This window comes from Sarcophilus harrisii, chromosome 6 (assembly GCF_902635505.1).
Source record: "Sarcophilus harrisii chromosome 6, mSarHar1.11, whole genome shotgun sequence".
NCBI classification, from domain to species: Eukaryota; Metazoa; Chordata; class Mammalia; order Dasyuromorphia; family Dasyuridae; genus Sarcophilus; species Sarcophilus harrisii.
This window is the reverse complement of record NC_045431.1, coordinates 136,077,397-136,091,648: the sequence shown is the minus strand read 5'-3', so window position 1 is coordinate 136,091,648 and position 14,252 is coordinate 136,077,397.

Here is a 14,252-nt window from a genome sequence, read left to right as displayed (position 1 = left end):
CATACATTTTAGTCTTGTTCTCAGGAGTATATATAATTCACACACATATATAGATATATCTCATGTATATGTGTGTGTGTATGTGTATTTAATAGGGATAATTTTTTACAAACATTTGTTATTTCTCCTTCCAATTCTATCCCTATAATTGAACATATATAAAAAGCAAAGCAAAGTAAAACTTTCATTATAAATATGCATAATACAAGAAAACAAATCCCACATTGGCTGTGTTATTTGCTTCTGCATTTTAAACACATCACCTCTCTACTAGAAGATGAGGAATAGGTTTCATTTCTGATTCACTAGAATTATGGTTTATAATTGTATTGTACTGAAGTCTTTTAAACTTGCTTTTTTGTTGTTGTTCCTGAATTGACTATTTTTTTTGTTTATTTTTAATACACATCGTTTTGTGAATTATGTTGGGAGAGAAAAATCAGAGCAAATGGGAAAAACCATGGGAAACATAAAAAAACAGAAAAAAGAAGTGAACATAGCATGTGTTGATTTATATTCAGTCTCCTTAGTTCTTTCTTAGGTTGTAGATGGCATTTTCTGTACAAGTTTCTTGGGATTCCATTGGATGACTGAACTACTGAAAAGAACCAAACCTTTCATGGTCGATCATGGTACATTCTTGCTGTTATTGTATACAGTGTATTCCTGGTTCTGCTCATTTTGCTCAGCATCATCAGTTCATGTAAATCTTTCCAGGTCTTTCTATCACCAGCTTTGTTCATCATTTTTTATAGAACAATAATATTTCTTTACTGTACCACAACTTGTTCAGCCATTCTCCAATTGAGGGACATCCACTCCTTTTCCAATTCTTTTCTATCACAAAAAGAGCTGCTAAAGACATTTTTGCACATGTGGGTTCTTTTTCCTTCTTTATGATTTCTTTGGTATAGAAACTGAGTAATGACACTTCTGGGTCAAAGGATATGCAAAGTTTTATAGTCCTTTGGGCAAAGTTCCAGATTGCTGTCCAGAATAGTTGGATCATTTCACAACTCAGCTAATAATGCATTAGTGTCCCAGTTTTCTCACCTCAAACATTTATCATTATCCTTTCCTGTTAGTTTAGCCAATCTGAGAGTTGTGAGTTGGTACCTCAGAGTTTTTTAAATTTGCATTTCTGTAATCAATAATGATTTAGAGCATTTTAACTACAAATGGCTTTAATTTCATCATCTGAAAATTGTTCATATCCTTTGACCTTTTATCAATTGAGGAATATGTGTATTCTTATAAATTTGACACAAGTCTTTAAATATTTTGGAAATGAGACCTTTTTCAGAAATATTAGCCATAAAGATTTTTTCCCAGCTTTGTACTTCCCCTTTAATCTTGTTTCTTTTGGTTTTATTTGTGCAAAACCTTTTAAATTTAATGTAATCGAAGTTGTCCATTTTGCCTTTTATAATGTTCTCTAATTCTTCTTTGGTCATAAATTTCTCCCTTCTTCAAAGATCTAATAGGTAAATTATCCCTTGTTCTTCCAATTTGTTTATGATATCGTCCTTTATACCCAAGTCATGTTTCCATTTTGACTTTATTTTGGTATGGGGTATGAGATGTAAGTCTGTGTGAGTTTCTGACATTATTATTTTCCAGTTTTTCCAGCAATTTCTGTCAAAGAGTGAGTTCTTATTCCAGAAACTGGAGTTTGGAGTCTTTTCAAATATTAGATTGCTATAGGCCTTGCTTATTGTATATGTATCTAATCTATTCCACTGATCCATCACTCTTATTTCTTAGCCAGTACCAAATGGTTTTGATGACTGCTGCTTTATAATATAGTTTTAGGTTTGGTACTGCTAAGCTACCATTCTTTGTGTTTGTTTTTGTTTTTGTTTTTTTGCTGAGGCAATTGGGATTAAGTGACTTGCCTAGGATCACACAGCTAGGAAGTGTTAAGTATCTGAGGCCAGATTTGAACTCGGGTCTTCCTGACTTCAGGGCTAGTGCTCTATACACTGTACCACCTAGCTGCCCCTTAAGCCACTATTCTTTGTATTTTTTCATTAATTTCCTTGATATTCTTGACTTTTGTTTTTCCAAATGAATTTTGTTATTATTTTTTCTAGTTCTATAAAATATTTTGGTAGTTTAATTGGTATGGCACTGAACAAGTAGACCAATTTAGGCAGAACTGTCATTTTTATTGTATTAGCTCGGCCTAGCCATGAACAATTGATATTGTTTAGATCTGATTTTATTTGTGTGAGAAATATTTTGTAATTGTGTTCATATAATTCTTGGGTTTGTCTTGGCTGGTAGAACCCCAAGTATTTTATTTTGTCTACAGTAAATTTTAAATGGAATTTCTCTTTCTATCTCTTGTTGATGGACTTTATCAGTAATATATAGAAATGCTGATGATTTTTTAATCATTCTTACATGTATTAATATTCTGTTACACTGACATATCACAATATACCCAATGACATATTTTTGAGAAAAGGTTTGGAATATAATTTGGTTGGAATCTTCAGTTATTTAATTTAGTAACAGTGGATAATTTGCCATTATAGTGGATCTGAGATAGCTTTTCCCCAGTACCTATCCTCCTCACATCTTAGAGCTTGGTATCGGGCTTTTTCTGAAGGTAGTCTGTTATTTGAAATAGACACATACCAAAAAATGGAATCGAGGAGCAGTAACATATAAGAAACATAGCATTGGCCTATTGAAGACTGATGTCAGAAGCACTAAAGCTCAGAGTGACCTGAGTAAGTAAACATAAAGCAATTTTTAAAGTTGTCTTTTGTTTTGTTTTTAGCTCATTTGGTGAAAGCAAACAAGGAAAATGGTCTTTCTCCCGAAAAGGACAAAAAAGAAATGACTAGTAGGGAATCAATAACCAAAATCAGTAAAAGAACTAAGAGTAGCCATCATTGAAGAGTTCTAGTCACCAGACTCTATTGAAACATATTCTTGTTTACTGAAATTGGGATAAGTGATTGGTGAACCATTGTTAGTATATTTGAAAGATCATGTTTCTTTTATTGATTTTGGTTATTGATTCCCTGTTAGCCATATTTTTTCCTTTAAAAAAATCAGAATAACTTCTCATACCTTCATTCTATAGCACCATGATAATGGAAAAGATAATGGAAGAGGAGCTATTAGAATGAAGGTATGGGAAGTTATTCTGATTTTTTTAAAGGAAAAAGTATGGAAACTGCCAAGTATAAACCTGTGAGCACGACTAAAGTTTTTCAAAAGTCTAGAATGTTTTATTGAATTTATTTTCTAATAATTATAGAAAAGGAATTGATCAAAAATATCCTTCATGGTTTCACTAAGAATAGGAAGTATCAGATTAACTTTTTTTGAAAAGTGGCTAGCTTAGTAGATCAGGAGAATGTTATAGATTTAAATTTTATCAAAAAATTAGTCATTCTTTCATCCTATTCTTATGTAAAAGATGGGAGAGTTGTATTTGTTAATACAAATGCTGGTGAATTTTGATCTGGCTGAATTAATTATCAGCCCCAAAGAGTTGTCATTAATTAATGTTTTGCTGTCAGTTTGAAAGGAAATTTCCAGTGGAACTATGCACAGATTTAACAGTTGACATTTTTATTAATTTTTTGTGCATTTTTATCAATATCTTGTATAAAGGCATATTTAGAAAATCTGAAGATGGCTTGAAGTTTGGAATAGCTAACATCAGATGAATGAGATAAGAGTCAACAAGATACATAGGTTAAATATAGTTCAAATCTGGTCTTAGGCACTTATTAGCAGTGTAAGCCTAGGCAACTCACTTAACCCTGTTTTCCTCAATTCTTCATCTATAAAATTAGCTGATAAAGGAAATGGCAAACTACTCCAGGATCTTTGCCAAGAAAACTCCAAATTGGGTCATGTAGAGGCAAACTACACTGAAATGACCTAACCACAAAATATAGGCTAAAACAATAAGCTAAGTCTTATTATCTAAAATTTAATAGGAATAAATGGATCCAAAAAAAATCAGCAAAGAAAAAGTAGATGTGGCTAACAAGCAGTTTTTTTCTGGAAAGATTTGAGGATTTTAGAGGAATGCAAACTTTCATAATGTGTTAAAGCTGCTAGGAAAAGAGATGTAATCTTGGGCTGTATTAAGCAACAGAATCATCCGGCAAATGAGTTGACAGTCACACTGTAACTCTGCCCTTATCAGATCCCATCGAGAGCATTGTTTTCAGTTAAAGGTACTATATTTTAGCTAGGACCCTGGAGATTATTTTAGAAAAGGGCACCTAGGATGGTGAAGGGCACATATGATTATCGGTTGATAGAAGTGGGGAAGGATATAAGACATCATTGCAAAGGTTACCTGTCCACAGAAAGTTGGTAATTTTCTGTTCCAACTAATTCTTTTTGATATATAGATGCTAATGTTCCTTTTTGTCAATATAAGAAATGGGATTACTGGGGTAGGGTGTGGAGTAGCACCTCTTATGTAAACATTTATTTTGGAGGAAGGAAGTGATAAGGTTTTAAACCACTTATTTTAGAGAAGGGAACTGCGGGAAGTCAATCCCCTCAAAATCCTTAAATTATCATGTTAGAATTAAAATGATTCATAATAATGGAATAATTCAACCTAACTTACAAAGGAGGAAACCCTTAGAGGAGACTGGCTACTTAGAGGAGTATGGCTACTTAAGGTCCCAGATCTCATGGAACTTTTACTGAAATTAGGACTAAGCCTACATTTCAGATCTCATAAATGCATAAATGCATAGAAGGATTCTTTGAGACTACACACACACACACACACACACACACATATACACATATATATTTACCACCACCAGTCCCATTCTGCAGTGAGATTTTTTTGTTTTACCAAATCTTGTCCACATTTTCCTCTATCTTTGCCTATATTTGCCCCATAGTAAAATGTGTATTTCAGAACTTCAATCTTAAAGTAAAAAAATTTGGGTTTTAGTCCTGGCTATAATACTTGCTAGTGGAATAACTTTGTGTCACTTAAGCCCTGAGTTTCAGTTTCCATTTCCATTACTATGGAAATAATGCTTTGCACTCTCTGCTCCATGAGGTGAAAAAAATATATTTTGTAAATCTTAAATTATAAGAATGTGAGTTAGAATAATGTTGCCTTACTTTCATGTACAATCCTATCTCTTGATCCTCCTCCCATGTTCTTCTGCAATTACCTGTCATAATTCCTGCATGAATCTTTCTTAAAAGAAGGGATTCCCAAATCAGTCTGATCTAAATTGATGATAGAATGGAAATAGATGCTTTGGGAAAAACTGTCTTGTATTACTAAGAAATTACTAAGTTTCTTAGTAACTTCACCCTGCCCTTGACCTATGGTCACCCCTTGGGGTTACTAACCCAAGGAATTACCTTTTACCTTACTCAGTGAATGAGCAGAACTATTGTATAAATACCAGGTAAATAAAGTGTTTAGTTTCCAAGCATGATGATTCAGATGAATAATTAGCCAGATTACATTAAAAAAAGGATATAATTCAGCTTGGAGTCCATTTCTTGGATGATGACTCAAGTGCCTTGGCATTTTGTAACTTAATTTTGTTTTTGTTAATTTGTTAATAACTTTACGGGAAGCTAATTAAGCTAGCTGTTCATCTGTATTCTTCCCTCCCTATAATTCTAGTAGGTGGTGCAGTACATAGAGTCCTGGGCTTTTAGTCTGGAAGACCTTGGTTCAAATCTAGCTTTAAACATTACCTGTATGACCCTGAACAATATATTTAACATGGTTTGCCTCAGTTTCTTCATCTGTAAAATGAGCTGGAGAAATGGCAAGTCCCCTCAGTATATTTGCCACGATAACCCCAAGTGATTTCTTGACAAAGAAGAATCAGACACAACTGATGAGTCAAACACTGTTGAGCAACAACAAAGTTAGTCCAGAATTATTATTAAGTTGTGCTTCTTAAGTTAAAGTAAAAAAAAAAAAAAAAAAAAAAAAAGGTGGCAATCATGATCTCAAATAAAGCAAAAACAAAAATAAACTTAATTAAGAGATAAATAGGAAAACCACATTTTATTAAAAGGTACCATAAGATAAAGTTTCTTAAACTATGGATCACAAACTGAATGTAGAGGGCACAGAAAATTTGGCAATAGTAAAAGGTTCTGAACTCAATAACCAAAAACTAATTCAAAAATCAAACACAATGAAATCTGAAATGTTTCTGGCAGTGCTTGCCCATGTTGTATCATACAACATCACCGTACCCTTGATTCTGAACACGTGTGCATTTTACACTATGCATGCACAAAACTGCCAAAAATACTTCAGCTCAAATTCGAAACAGAGTTGCCTAAAAATTTCTCAGGCAATAAGAGGTCATAGGTAGAAAAAGCTTAAAACTCCCTAGACAATAAATTGGTATCAATACTTATATATGTGATGGGGGTGAACTCTAAAACTGTCCTTGACTTTTGGGGTGAGCTCTGAAATTATCTTCTGACAGAGACCCACCTTTCAGAGCAGTTAAGTGGTTTCATTAAGATTAGCCCAGGACTACTCCCTATTTAACTGGAACTTAAGAATGGTCTCCTTCAATTGGAGATCTGAACCTGATATAACTTAAGTGATCTCAGTCAACTAGAAATCTAGGCCTAGGGACAGTGACAGCACTGAAGGAATCTCATTCAATTGAAACCCCAGTCTCAGATTTCTTATAAAAAGACAATTTTAAACTCTTAGTCCGAAGTAATATACTTTGCCAAGGGACCTCTTGGCACAGCTGCCGCACAGGATTCCTGCCTGCTGCGAAGAAATCTTCTTCTCAGTGATAATCTTTTGTTATTTCTCTGCCAGGACCTTGTCACTCAGAAGTCTGTCTTCCTAGCAAAACTGACTTCTCAGTGCCAACACAATGAACTTCCCTTTTGCCAGTTAGACTTTTTGGGTTCGTGAATTCTTTCACATTGGACCTGAGTTGACCAGAGGGGGTTCCCACAACTCTCTGCACTGTCACTAACCACATCATATGCACCAGATGGCATAGGATCTAAATTCAAAAAAGAAGTTAAATGAGTCACAAGAGGAAACAAACAATAAAACTATAATAGTGGGAGAACCTCAATTTTCTGCTCTTAGACCCAGGTAATTCTAACCATAAAATAAGCAAGAAAAAACTTAAAGTGACATAAAGAATTTTGGAAAAGTTAGATATATTAGATTGCTGGAAAATATCAAATGGGAATAGAGATATCATATCTCTTTCTCAACTGTGCATGCCACTTTCACAAAAATTGATTGTGTATTAGAGCATAAAAACCTCACAAACCAATGGAAAAAAGTAGAAATGTTAACTTTTTCTGACTATAAGGCAATAAAATTATATTTAATAAAAGCTCTTTGAAATATAGATTAAAAATTAGTTGTACTACAGAACTTAGCCCTTAAAAATGTGTGGGTCAAAGAATAAACCATAGAAACAGTTTCATTAAAGGTAAAGACAACAGTGACATAACACACCAAAATTTGTGGGGATTCAACCAAAGCAATACTTAGGGGAAAATCTGGATCTTTAAATGAGAGCAGATCAATGAATTGGTCTTGCAACTAAAAGAACTAGAAAACCACAAATTAAAAATTCTCAACTGAACACTAAAATAGAAATCCTGAATATTAAATGAAAAATTAACAAAAGTGAAAGTTAATCCCTCCACAAATCCTTAAATTAATAATCTAGCAACTGGTTTAAAAAAAAATAAAGTAGATAAACCATTGGGTAATTTGATTTTAAAAAAAGAAGAAAATGAAATTACCAACATAAAAAAAGATGAATTTACAACCAATAAAGATGAAATAAAAAATTGCCCAAATGTATGGCAATAAAGCTATTAATGAAAAGGATTAGTATTTGCAAAAATATAAATTGCTCCAGGTAATAGAACAGGATATAAAATATTTAACCTTATCTTAGAAAAAGAAATTGAACAAGCCATAAATGAGCTCTAAGAAAATTCTCCAGGATCCAACCAGAATAAAGGGAAAAACATACATATATTAAAGGGTTTCATACAGCCTTAGGGTAGGTAGCAAAAGTAACTTTTCTTATTTGGGATGTTAAGTTCTTTATCCTTCATTCTTGAAAAGGACTATGATATCAGGGAGATGATGTCATGATATGCAAATGAATTGGATTTCATTGAGGAAGGGCTGTGTAAGATCCCCAGCTTTACTTTCTCCTCCAGAGTCATTTGGGTCCAGATCAGGACAACTGGAGATGGCTCTAGTTACAGTGGAGACTTTGGCCTTTTTAAGCCCTACCTTAAAAACAGGTCTCAAATTTGAGGCCACATTCATTTAGTAATTAGTGCTAGGTAGCAACTGAGGCAAAGAATGGCCTCTTTCATCTTGTCAAAAAAAAATCAATAATTAATAAATTTGGGAGAGAGACCCTCAAAATTTATGGCCAAACAGAAATGAGTGCTATTTACATTCACTCTGAGACAGTCTGGACCCAAACTATGACCAATTGAGGCAATTAATGAGAGTGATTCACGTTTAAGGCATGGGCCTTTAAGAAGTCTAGCCAGTAAACCCCAGGGGTTCAATGATCAAAAAAAAAAAAAAAAAAATTAAGAGCAGGTAAAGGTATGTGAACAGAGAAAAGAGGAAGAAAGAGACTGAGGAAGGGAGGAAGGAAGATTGAGTAATACAGACACGATATCAGCTGATAGGGGAAGGGTGGGAATGTCTTAAGTTTGGTGTTGTGACCAATTATTCTTTTGGTTTTGTTATTTGTTAACCATGATGTCCCTTGCAGTTAAATTCATTAGTTTTCTTGGTGGGATAGTATCTACTTGTAAGAATGTCTAGAATGGTGGAACCTTCCCTTTAAGATAGAACCAGAATGGAAAGCATATTCAGAGTCTGTATTTACACAAACCTGAAAGCTTGATTTCTTTGACCCATAAAGTTACTTTAAGTTAGTAGTATTTCCAAATTTAGAATATTCCAGTTCATCTATTTCTTCTACTGTTGCAATGTTATTTTTTTTATTGTATTGGCACAGCTATCCACTGAATATTCTTCCAGATTTTTAGGTAGTTCTTTATTTCTTTAAGGAATATTCTCTTTCTATTCATTGCTTCTCAGATTTTTGTTATTATTATACAGAAATGCTATTGATTGTGTGTGTGTTGTCTGCTTAACCCATCCCCAATATAAGTAGGTTTTCAGAACTATGAACCCTTCTCACCCCTCTGTTCTTCCTCTGTACCTCATTTGTGTAATATAATTAGTATTTTTGCCTTTTTCTCAGCAGTTTTGCTTTTTAGAGTCAACTCAACTTTATTTCAGTCTTCCTTTTGGGCTACTCAGTTGCTGATATCTTAAATGTATGGTATACATTTCCATGTAAACAACATAAACAATTTATTAATGTTAAGTTCCCTGAAATTAATCTTTGATATTGGCTCTTATATGTTAAATTTTCTGTTGCGTTTGGTTGATAAAGTCCTGAAAATCTGCAAGTTCTTTAAATGTTCTTTTTTTTTTTATTCAATATTATGGAAAATTTTGCTGGATATATTTTTGACTGCAGGCTTAGTTCTTTTGATTGCCAGTATATGAGGCTGCTGATAAATCATGTACAATTCTAATTGTAGCTCCAGCATATTTGAATTTTTTTCTTCTTGTTTCTTGCAGAATTTTCTCTTTGATCTGAGGGTTTTGAAATTTGGCAATAATATTTTTATGTTTTCCACAAAGGATCTTTTTGAGGTGATGATCAATGGATTTTTTTTCTACAACTTTCCCCTCATATTCTGTCATTCTAGGATAATTTTCTTAGATTATTTCTTGCATCATCATGTCAAGGTTCACTTTTTGGTTACAATTTTCAGGTAGTCCAATTATTCTTATTTTTTAAGTTTTTTTTTAGTTTTTCCTCAGTGTCTCTCACTTGATTTTTAAATTGTTTTTTGAGTTCTTCTATACATTCTCTCTGGACAGGGAGCCATTTACATTACTTCTTGGGATAGAAGAAGCTTTTTTTTTTTTTTTTTTTTAACTTCACTGTTCTCCTCTCTAGATGAACCCTGTTCTTCCCTCTTGCCATAGTAGTTTGGGTTGTTTCTTATTTGCCAGTTCAATCTTTTTTTTTTTTTTAAATGAGAAGTATTAGTGTAAGCAGCTCTAATTGTGGTGGGGGGGGGAGGGAGGGAAGAAATGCCTCTAGCTTCACTCTAGGTCTCTCCTCTGACCTGGAACTCCAAACCAAAAGGTCCAACCACCTGCAAGTACTCATAGCCAGTAGCATCCCTACCCTACTGCTTCTGCACAGGGATGCTGGTTCCTTCTTGCCCAGGACTGCATTTCAGCATCACATCTGGGCTTACTGCTCTTAATCAGCCGAGGTTCCCTTAGTCCCCACTTGGTGTTTCTGTGGAGCTAGTGGTGCAGTAGATAGAACACTGGCTGTCTCTACAACCCATTATCATCACTATTATTCAATATTATACTAGAAATACTAGTTGTAGCAATTAGAGAAGAAAACAATGAAGAAATAAAAATTATTACTCTCTGCAGATATATGATGATGAGATTTGATATCACAAGTTCATATTTTTCTACCCTGCTCATTATTTTGCTGTGTAGGACATAAATTCTATTCTAATTCTCATTTTTCTTTAAAATCACTCATCTAATAGTCACATGTTTTCCTCAAATTCCACAGGATCTTTTCTCTCATCAACCCTTCTTGTGGTAGTTTCCTTTGGTACGGGATCTAAAAGTATCTCAGCTTCCTCCTATTGGGCAATTCACAATTCACCAACTTAGGTTATTGCCCCAAGTGACATTTGGAGGCACCCATTTGATTGCTAAGTTCTTTTTGCTCAGTCTTAGTAGTGTGCAGACACATGATGTCCTTTCCCACTCCCTCTGTCCTCCTTCTCTGACCTGGAATCAGGAATTAGAAGTGTTGTAACTTTCAACTAGAGTTGATTCCTCTAATTTTGGTCCTTGAGACTCTGGGAAGACAGGGATGTAGGGTATGAGGTTGAGTCCTAGTTCAATTGCTGCCCATTTCATTTTCTTTCTCTGCTTTCCTAAAGAGATTTTTTTACAGCACAAAATGTTGCTCTCGTAGCACATTCTGTTACAGCCTCACTTCTGGTGCCTGTTGGGTGGTAGGCTAGGGGTACTGAATGAGCTCAGGGTAGATGGCACTTCATGGGTTTTGTTTTACTTTTTTAAAAAGTTTCTTTTGGATTCTAACTATTCTAGACAGTTAAAGAAACTTTATCTTTGGGATATAAATTTCTATTTTGAGAGGAATGAATAGTCATGGGAGAAAATAGCTAATCCTCTTCCATTTTATTAGTCATGTAACTCAGGAATTCCCCATTTGCATGCATGTAACATATATATATTTTTGGTACTTCACTCTACATCACTTTATCAGTCTTCCCATGCTTCTCTATATCCTTAATATACACAATTTCTTAATAACTCAATAGTATTCTATTACCTAAATGAATTCACAGCTTGTTAGTGATTCCCTTGACAGTGAGCATCTAATCTGTTATTATGACAAAAGGTGCTACTATAAATGCTTTTAATGTAACCCAGTAAAGTGTTGTAACAATCAATATTTCATTGCTGGCAAATAGGCAACGTTTCTCTACCTAATCTTTAGAGATTGTTTCTTAGTAGCTGTGTGTAAAATCTGGCTTATGGAATATAAAGAGCTGCTCAGGAAACCAGAGATGATATATGTGAAAACCATGTAAAAGCCAGATTAAACACATATTGAAATGTGGGTACAAAGTACTATAGATAAAAAGATTTCTTCTTATCCCCTCACTCTCCGTCCTCCCCCCAAAAACAAACAAAAAGCTTTATTTATATTCTACTGGTGAATGCAATATCTAAATTAGAAAAGTAAATACAAGAGAAAGAAAACTTAAAGGAGTAGGGTAGTTAAAGAGAGACCAACAAAAAATTAATGTTGCCCCTAAGCTGAGCCTTGAAGAAGGCTAAGGAATATCACCAGCTGAGGTGACTCTATGGTACTCTTGTTTGATCTCACATGTGCTTCTCGGTTCCCTTCTCAGTTCCTGGCAAAAGCAACTCTTTTGGCAACAGTAATACTGCTTCTGTAACTGTCCAAGAAAAAAAAAAAGTCCAAGATCAGCCCTAATGATATGTTACCAGTCCTAATTCCCTCTATTTTGAAACTAAAGTATTTCAAAGAGTAAGCAGAAGAGGGAAAAAGAATAATAGTTTGCTGTTATATGGATGAATCTTGTACTGATGGGGAAAAACAAATCTTCACTAAAGTATTTAAACTGTCATTTCCATTAGACTTTTTGGTAAATACTTCTGTATTGTTGGAATCAGGGTACTGAGAAAGTACTGTATGTTCAGAGTCAAGGTACTGAGAAAGTCCTATATAATCTGAGTAAATCAAACAAACACAACATAAAGTAGGAAAGCTACAAAAATAGTGCATCTACTTAATATCATGCTCCTATCAATAAGAAATGCAGGTGGCTGTTTAATAAAAAGTAATGTTTGCATATATCCATCTGTACATAGAGACACACACAGAGGTACACCGTGAGTTTGATTCCAGATGACCACAGTAAGAATAATATTGCAATATAGCAAGCCACAGAAATTTTTTGGTTTCCCAGTACATAAAAAAGTTTTGTTTATATTATACTATAACCTATTAAGTGTGCAAATAATACTATGTTAAAAAACAAACAAACAAAAAAAACAAGGTACATAACTAAAAATCATTTAGTGGATTAGAAATGAGGAGTCAGCCAAAATGGCAGAGGGCAGAGTAGAAGCAGGAACTCACTCAACCTCTCCCACAAACTGCTCCAAATTCCCTTAAATAATGACTCTAACCAATGTTAGAGCATCAAAGCACCTAAAAAGACAGAATAGAACATTTTCTAGCCAAAGGCAATTTAGAAGCTAAGCTGCACATCCCAGTGCAAGCTGAGCTAGTGCAACTCCAGGCCCTACCTTGGCCCCACCCAGCCTGACATCTGAATCAGAGGCTGTACTGGCGACTTCCAGATCTCCCACCCCAGAGACACCAAAGACCTGGAAGGTCAGTAGAAAAGGTCTGTGGGAGCCCTGGAATCCCAGTGCAGGCTGCCCTGTCCTTACCCGCATCCCAGCATCATCAAAGTGGGACCTCTGAACCAGCAATAGTGCTGGAGACTTCTGGACCTCTCTCCTGGAATACCAAGGAGTACTTGGAAGATCAGTGGAGAGAGTGTGGCAACAGGGTGGGATCCTGGTGTGCAGTCCTATTGCAAATCCACAGCTTGGTCTCAGCCCCAGGCAAAGTTGCTTTAGCACACTAGATCTTACAACTACAGTGGGCCAGGGTCACACCTAACAGTTCCAGGGCAGAAAAGAGTGCTTGTGATCAGGTTCCTAGAAGGAGCTCTGAAAATAGCTGGACAAAACTCCTGAAGCTTGGGGCAATGCACTGTCCACCCTGGAAACAGAACCCTATTTTAACAAAAGAGTTAAAAGCCAAGCAATAGACTGGGAAAAGGAATGAATATTAGAAAAAGATTTGGGCCATAGAAAACTACTATGGTGATAAAAAAGATCAAAACACACTCTCAGAAGATGTTAACAAAGTCAAAGCTTCTATGTCCAAAGCCTCCAAGAAAAACAAGAATTGGGCTCAGGCAATGAAAGAATTCAAAAGGGAATTTGAAAATCAAGTAAGAGGGATAAAAGAAAAATTAGGGAAAGAATTGAGAGAGGTGCAAAAGGAAATACAAAAAACTAATGAGGAGAAGAATGCCTTACAAAGCAAAATTGACCATTTGAGAAAGGAGGTACAAAAGCTCACTGAGGAAAGTAATTCCTTAAAAAATAGAATTGAGCAAATGGAAGCTAAAGCAAAAAAAAAAAAAAAAAAAAAAATAGAAAAAATGTGAAATATCTCATTGGAAAAACAATTGACCTGGAAAACAGTTTCAGGAAAGATAATTTTGTAATTATTGGTCTACCTGCAAATCATGATAAAAAAAAAAAAAAGGGCCTAGACATCATCTTTCAAGAAATTATCAAGGAAAACTGTCCTGATATTTGGGAATCAGAGGGTAAAATAGAAATTGAAAGAATCCTCCAATCACTTCCTAAAAGAAATCCCAAAATAAAAACTTCCAGGAACATTATAGCCAAATTCTGGAACTCCCAGATCAAGGAGAAAATATTGCAAGTATCCAGAAAGAAACAATTTAAGTAT